This window comes from Oryzias latipes, chromosome 3, assembly GCF_053564925.1.
Source record: "Oryzias latipes strain Hd-rR chromosome 3, Olatipes_Hd-rR_3.1".
Taxonomy (NCBI): domain Eukaryota; kingdom Metazoa; phylum Chordata; class Actinopteri; order Beloniformes; family Adrianichthyidae; genus Oryzias; species Oryzias latipes.
The window spans coordinates 4,595,001-4,602,500 of NC_136239.1; the positions used below are offsets into that span (position 1 = coordinate 4,595,001).

At 37.9% G+C, this 7,500-nt stretch overlaps 1 long non-coding RNA gene and 2 other non-coding genes across 3 annotated transcripts; all 3 read right to left on the reverse strand.

Moving 5' to 3' along the window:
* Nucleotides 1-396: 396 nt before the first annotated feature.
* trnas-uga (transfer RNA serine (anticodon UGA)) lies at nt 397-478 on the reverse strand. The gene has a single exon. It is a non-coding gene; the product is annotated as a tRNA-Ser (tRNA).
* A 1,321-nt stretch (nt 479-1,799) lies between these two features.
* Nucleotides 1,800-1,881, reverse strand: trnas-aga (transfer RNA serine (anticodon AGA)). Its single transcript has one exon. It is a non-coding gene; the product is annotated as a tRNA-Ser (tRNA).
* Nucleotides 1,882-2,886: 1,005 nt separating this feature from the next.
* Nucleotides 2,887-6,328, reverse strand: LOC144991135 (uncharacterized). The gene is made up of 6 exons (XR_013655055.1): nt 6,176-6,328; nt 5,192-5,417; nt 4,904-5,063; nt 4,608-4,817; nt 4,354-4,510; nt 2,887-3,321 (listed from the first exon to the last, which is right to left on the reverse strand). It is a non-coding gene; the product is annotated as an uncharacterized LOC144991135 (long non-coding RNA).
* Between the last annotated feature and the right edge of the window lie 1,172 nt (nt 6,329-7,500).

A 7,500-nucleotide genomic window follows, 5' to 3' on the forward strand; every position in this document is an offset into this window, starting at 1 on the left:
ACATAACCCTAATGAAAAATGAAAGATTCTGTTGAGAGCTTGGATTTAAAACTCAGTTTATCCGATGGTCAGGCACTAAGGCCTTAAAGACCAACTCCAATGAAAATGGTGTCTTAAAGAAAATGATACTTAAATGTGCCTATCTGAATATTTTTTGTAGTTAATTCATAGTGAACCAGTAACAGAAGAAAACACGCTGCATGACAAAGCCTGTACTTGTACTAACAAACGACAATGAGAAGGCAAGAAGCTCCCTGCTACGTTCCATTGTGATGCATCCAGTCGCATCTTGAAGGAGATCCAATACGCCTTGGTAGTCTTGGTCCGAGCTGGCATGGTGCTCACAACTTTATTTGTGTTAAATGTTTGTAAAGTTTAAGTGCAAGAGACTTATATCGTTGTCAGCAGGATTTGAACCTACGCGGGGAGACCCCAATGGATTTCAAGTTCATCGCCTTAACCACTCGGCCACAACAACACACAAAACTACACTGTGTTTGGTTGCTTCACTGCCATTGGATTCTGTCATAGGCGGAAATTTATTTCCAAGCTGACTACAGAAAAATACAATTCCTGTTTTAGCAAAAATCATTGGGATAAATTTGCTGGCAATTAAAACAAGGGATCATTTCAAAAAAGGAAAATATGACAACCATTTTACCACCATGCCCAATTTCATTTCCCCAACAACCACACATTGTTTCCTCAAACACAACGCCTCAAAATTTGCCTTAAATCTAAAGAATTTTGTAAAAATCTAGCATACTTGGCTAACATTTATCTTCATTCTAATGTTCAAACATAACCCTAATGAAAAATGAAAGATTCTGTTGAGAGCTTGGATTTAAAACTCAGTTTATCCGATGTTCATGCACTAAGGCCTTAAAGACCAACTCCAATGAAAATGGTGTCTTTAACAGGTTAAAAAGCATTCATCCAAAGATGGAAGACATGTATAAAGAAAATGATACTTAAATGTGCCTATCTGAATATTTTTTGTAGTTAATTCATAGTGAATCAGTAACAGATCAAAACACGCTAGATGACAAAGCCTGTACTTGTACTAACAAACGACAATGAGAAGGCAAGAAGCTCCCTGCTACGTTCCATTGTGATGCATCCAATCGCATCTTGAAGGAGATCCAATACGCCTTGGTAGTCTTGGTCCGAGCTGGCATGGTGCTCACAACTTTATATGTGTTAAATGTTTGTAAAGTTTAAGTGCAAGAGACTTGTATCGTTGTGGGCAGGATTTGAACCTACGCGGGGAGACCCCAATGGATTTCTAGTCCATCGCCTTAACCACTCGGCCACAACAACACATGTAACTTTGCAGCGTTTGGTTCCTTTACTGCCATTGGATTCTGTCGTAGGCGGAAATTAGAGCTTGGATTTAAGCTTGGATTTAAAACTCAGTTTATCCGATGGTCATGCACTAAGGCCTTAAAGACCAACTCCAATGAAAATGGTGTCTTTAACAGGTTAAAAAGCATTCATCCCATGATGGAAGACATGTATACAGAAAATGATACTTAAATGTGCCTATCTGAATATTTTTTGTAGTTAATTCATAGTGAACCAGTAACAGACAAAAACACGCTGCATGACAAAGCCTGTACTTTTACTTTCAAACGACAATGAGAAGGCAAGAAGCTCCCTGCTACGTTCCATTGTGATGCATCCAGTCGCATCTTGAAGGAGATCCAATACGCCTTGGTAGTCTTGGTCCGAGCTGGCATGGTGCTCACAACTTTATTTGTGTTAAATGTTTGTAAAGTTTAAGTGCAAGAGACTTGTATCGTTGTCGGCAGGATTTGAACCTACGCGGGGAGACCCCAATGGATTTCTAGTCCATCGCCTTAACCACTCGGCCACAACAACACACGAAACTATACAGCGTTTGGTTGCTTCACTGCCATTGGATTCTGTCATAGGCGGAAATTCTTTTCCAAGCTGACTACAGAAAAATACAATTCCTGTCTTAGCAGATATCACTGGGATGCATTTCCTGGCAATTAAAACAAGGGATCATTTCAAAAAAGGAAAATATGACAACCATTTTACCACCATGCCCAATTTCATTTCCCCAACAACCACACATTGTTTCCTCAAACACAACGCCTCAAAATTTGCCTTAAATCTAAAGAATTTTGTAAAAATCTAGTATACTTGGCTAACATTTATCTTCATTCTAATGTTCAAACATAACCCTAATGAAAAATGAAAGATTCTGTTGAGAGCTTGCCCATAGGAAAAATCTGTTGCTCATATGTTGCTTGATCTCGTCTCTTGAGATCAGTTTGAGCGTCTCATATTCGTATCATTCTGTGATCATTTGCTTCTTAACTCTTGCTCCTAAGGGTCCCTTAGGAGCAAGAGTTAAGCTATAATGAGAAAAGACATCACTGAGACAAATGAGGTTGAGTTGAGATAACAGTTTGAGCAATAATTAAGAAGTGGGAGAGACGAACCTAAGACGCTCATGAGACAAATCTGAGAAGAATGAGACCTAAAAGAGATCTCATCATTGTCTGTCTGATGTCTCTTTCATGTCTTAATCATTTCTCTTGAATGTCTTACCAAAGCCGTTAATGAGAATTATATTTGAGATATATTTGAGAAAGAAAAGAGAATTTAGTTTTATAGCAGTGGTCGCCAATCCTGGTCCTCAAGGGCCACCATCCTGTAGGGTTTAGATGTTTCTTTGCTCCCCAGATGTGAATCAACAGGTGATTAACCACCTCCTGCAGAACTTGAGGAGGCAATTCAACCACTGCAGCAGATCTGTTGGAGCAGGAAAACAGCTAAAACATCAAGGACAGTGACCTTCAAGGACCAGGATGGGAGACCACTGATATACAGTAACAGTAAAAACAATACTAGAAATGTAAAAGCTTTGCACTTTATTTGGGCAGCACCATCATCAGTACAGCATTTGAATTGTGGTAGCAGTATTAGGCACATTTTAAAATATTAAATGCATTAAGTACATGAACCGTGGCGTACTCAATGTGGTTGACATGCTGGTCATGAATACTTCCAGATTTTAAACAAGACACTGAAAAAAAACAACATTATAAAAACATAAACATAAAAACATTCTCTGAAACTTGCAGACTATCAAATCCATGAACCAACTTGAGAACCAAATTAAGATAAAAAATAAGAAAAAAGATGGAAGAGAAACCAGTCCGCATACTGTAGATCATAGCAGTGGCCTTAGAACCTGCTCTGCCCTACATTTGCTGACAACGGCTTTCTTGAGCTTGGCCTCTTCAATTTGTTCCCAACCAGGTAGAGTGGCACATCTCAGGACATAAGCTGTAAGACAAGAACATTAAAATCTGGCATGAGTAAATTGATAATAGACTGCACATAACAAACAAAGATAACACTTCAAGCTAGAAGCAAACTGTAGTTTTATAAAAGCAGCTGCATAATGCTACCATAAGATTACGTTTCTGTCATCCCTAAAAGCAGCCACACGTCGCTAGAGAGGACATCTGTTTCAGTTAAAAGAATTGAAATTCAGCATACTATGGGCATTAACTATTTAACAAATAAGGTTCAAATCTGTTTCATTTCATTTTTCATGATACAGTCCAGATCAAACATTTAAGAAATGATCAAGTCACATTTTGCATGGATGGCTCTTAACAAGGGAAAAATAATACCCTTGTCTTAATTGGGACGCTGAGGGCTGATCGTGTCAGACGGCAAACTGTGGAATAAGATATTTCAACGAATAAATATTATGCTATGATTAAGAATTTTGTGGTCAATATTTTTTGGATTGTTCAGAATATTTCCATTAGTTTTTTAAATTAGAGCACTTTGGCTTAGGTCTTTGTTCTGTTTGAGACTGAAGAATTATCCCTTAGTGGTACAAAAGTAAAGATTGGAAAAAAGTCTGTTATACTTAGAAAACTTCATAAAGCCACCCTTTAAATTGTATTTTATTTCTTTTAATGTGACACAATCTTGCTATTTAAATCAAATTACCCCAAAATAAGGATTTTCAAAGCTAAATTTTAGGTTAGCCAGGGCTGCTCATTCCTGGTCCTTGGAAACCATCACACTGACTGTTTTCCAGATCTCCAAGCCCTGCTAGCTGTTGATCAGCTCAACCAGATGTCTCCACATTCTGACTGAATGAACACACCTGGTCTAGGTAATCAGCAGCAAGCAATTCAGGGAGAGTTGGAAAACAGGCAGGCTGGTAGATCTCAAGGACCAGAGATGAGCAGCCCAGAGTTAGATTAATACAAGATTAATAAGAATAATTAACTGCAGGTCATGATTAACTAACCACACCCAAAAATCAATCGCATGACAGCACTGATAAATATGTACCTTTGCAGAAACTCCAGGGTTGAAGCCAGCTCAGTTGGATAATGACTGTTAAAGCAGAAGTAGCTTCTGAACATCAGGCACAGTGCTACAATGTTGTTGTGTACGATGGAGCGGTTCCAACTGAGCATGAACCTCCTTGGGGAAAAGCAAGACTGTCCTAAAGACAGAACAATGGATGAAGTAAACATGTCACTCATGTACAGTGTACAAAGACAAAACCTTTAGAATAATTTAACATTTGAAACTTTACTTACCACATAAATAACAGTTGGAGTCAACGGCACCTGCTGCAGCTGGACCTCGTCTGCATCTTCTACAAGGACATGGCATCCTCCTCATTAAAGTAGCAGAGCAGAAGAAAGCGCATCTCTTTAACATCTCATCTCTTCTGAGCAGCCACTCTGCTCTCCTTGCATCATCTGCAGCCTTTTAGAGTCTGGAAAAACGTCTTGCCTTCATCATTTCTGCAACAAGAGTGCAAACCATTTCCTTCCTTAGTCTTGGGCCAGGTCTCTTTCCAAAGACTGCACAAATTCCTCAGAAAACTTACTCCATGGAATTTCAAAGCTGTCCTCCCAGTCAATGTACGTACAGTCCTCGGCTTCTGGAAGATGTGGATGACAAACTTCTCGGTGACTATAACAAAAGTGATGATGATTGTGTTGGTGAGGTCTCAACAGATGACGATGTGCTGTTCTCTGGCGTTTGGTCTGCAACAAAAAACAAACAAACAGTATAAGTGTATTAAGTTTACACTGTACTCTCAGTGTGTTACCCATTCATTTTCTTATCCACTTCTGTGCATTACTAAAACTCATTTGTAATGTTTGAGACTCACATTTCAATTTCCAGAAAGCAAGACGTTTCCAGGCTTGAAGAGGTCTCAAAGCTGGCAGCAAGTCAGCCTCTTCTATGAATCGTAGATCCTCATACAACTCCATTTATTCCAATGGACTGCAAGTGTTCTTCCAGGATGTCTTTTGTGGCTCTGGTAGGACCTCCATAATGGCAGTGTGGAGGAACATGGGTTCTGATTCACTTATTTTCACGTGTATTTAGATCACCTTGAATCAGAGAGGAGAAAAAAAAACATCATGTACACATATTTTATACAGCACAAAGTAAGATCTGGAAAGGTTTTTAAATATGATTTATGATTCACTAAAATCCTCGTACATATCAGTGTTGACATTTGTTGGCTTAGCTACATCTGTGCTCTCTAAACATCTCCACCACTGACACAGAGGGCTGAGAACATGTTTTCCTAATATGCATACTTAAATTTTCAGATTATGCTTTCTAGACATGTGAGCAGTTAATAATGACTTTACTTTAAACACATGTCCATAACCAGTTTCAAAAGATGACATGACAGGCCAAACGTCTGCAAGATGATCTTTTAAACAAGATAAAAGCTTTTTACAGCGTAAAAATTGAACATACAGTGAAACTGCACATTTTGAAGTTTGCAATAATGGAAATGGTCTGTCTGTGGTGTCGTCAAACTGTGAATGGGATGAACCCTGCAGACCCTTAATTAACTGAAGAGCAAAATGTCTTCCAACAGTTACTTAGCACTCACGTCACGCGTTTGGAAAAATATCGAGGCTCATTCTGTAAACTCTGCACTGCAAATAACTCTTCAATGTCTTTATTTTTTATTACAAAAAGCACAAGTAAACCTTTGTAAAATGTAATAATTACTTATACAGCCAAAGCCACCGCGAGTAGCCCAGACGTCTGCAGTACTGGCGGAGCTAGCTTAAAACAGCTTTAGCATTCAACTGAGTTCAGAGTTGGAGGGAAGAAATCGCAAACTTACCGTGCAAACTTCAAAGATTTTACTTGAATCTTTTCCAGACAAGCAAAAAAAATGTTGGAGATTCATCCCACGGATTGTTAAAACGCAGAAAAAATACGACAAGCGCTCGTCAAAAGTCTCTCGTTCTCTGCACTTCTCCCGCTTGCAGATTCCGGCCCGTTGGTGACGTCAACCACAGACTTTTCCCTCCCACCGTGATCAGCCAATCAGAAATCTGTGTCAAGTGAGGCTGTGATACAGTTTAAAATTCAAATCGGGTTCCTCCAGGCTTCTGTTTGTTCAATATGATGCAGACTAAAAACAAGAAAACAGAAAATGTTTTCAGCTTGTAAGGCTGCATGAAGGGTGATTTTTAAAGACAAAGATAAAGTAACTCAAACTGAACCCCATAAATCTGTACCGTCCTAAAGTTGATTTATTTATTTAATTATTTTTATTTGTGTATTTTATTTGTTTGTTTCAAATGTAAAATCTATTTTTTGTTCACTTTAAGGTGATCCAAATATGATCCTAAATGTCCTTTATTTAGTTCAGCCATCAATGTGTTAAATGTTTTATACCCACCAATATATAAGTGTGTGTATATGCACTTGTGCGTGTATGCATGTGTGCCAGTGCATGCGTGTGTTTGTGTTTAACTAAACCTAGCATCATTAACCCAACATACATTCTTGTTCTTTTATGTTTATCTAAGCAGTCAAAAAAAAAGTTTATTAAATCGACACTGCAACGTTGTCTTGAAATTTCATGTTTTTTAAAAAGTTTCAAAAATATGTCTTTTGAGGACATGACCGTCTTAATGATTTAACTTTTTTTTCTTGAAATTGTAATTAAGTTATATAAATATGTAAGCAATAAACAACTTTTTTAAGTTGAACATAAATAAAATAAAAAATTTTATTTTCTCGAGATGAACTGTAATGGTGTCATCATGAGACTCATTTTAGGGCTTGTACTACTCTCATTTTTCTTTTTGCTGAGACAATTAAAAAAAAGGCTAAAACAAGATCTAAATTATTGAGCAACGAGAGACAGAACCATTTATGTCTTTCACTGAGACGTGACTGAGATAGGGATTTGAAGTAAGGATATCAAATTGAGACATACTTGAGCGCAACATAATATGGCTCATTTTTCTCTCAATTGAGATCTGGAGAAGAGACAGTTGTGAGAGAATTTTGAGATCTCAAACAGTGCTCACTGTGAGACTTATTTCTCAGGAGAAATGTTTGAGAAGAATGAGAAAAGCAGTTTAGTCTCAAACAGTTCTCATTTATGTCTAGGAGACGTAAATGTGACAGAAACGAGATCTCATCTTCAGTTTT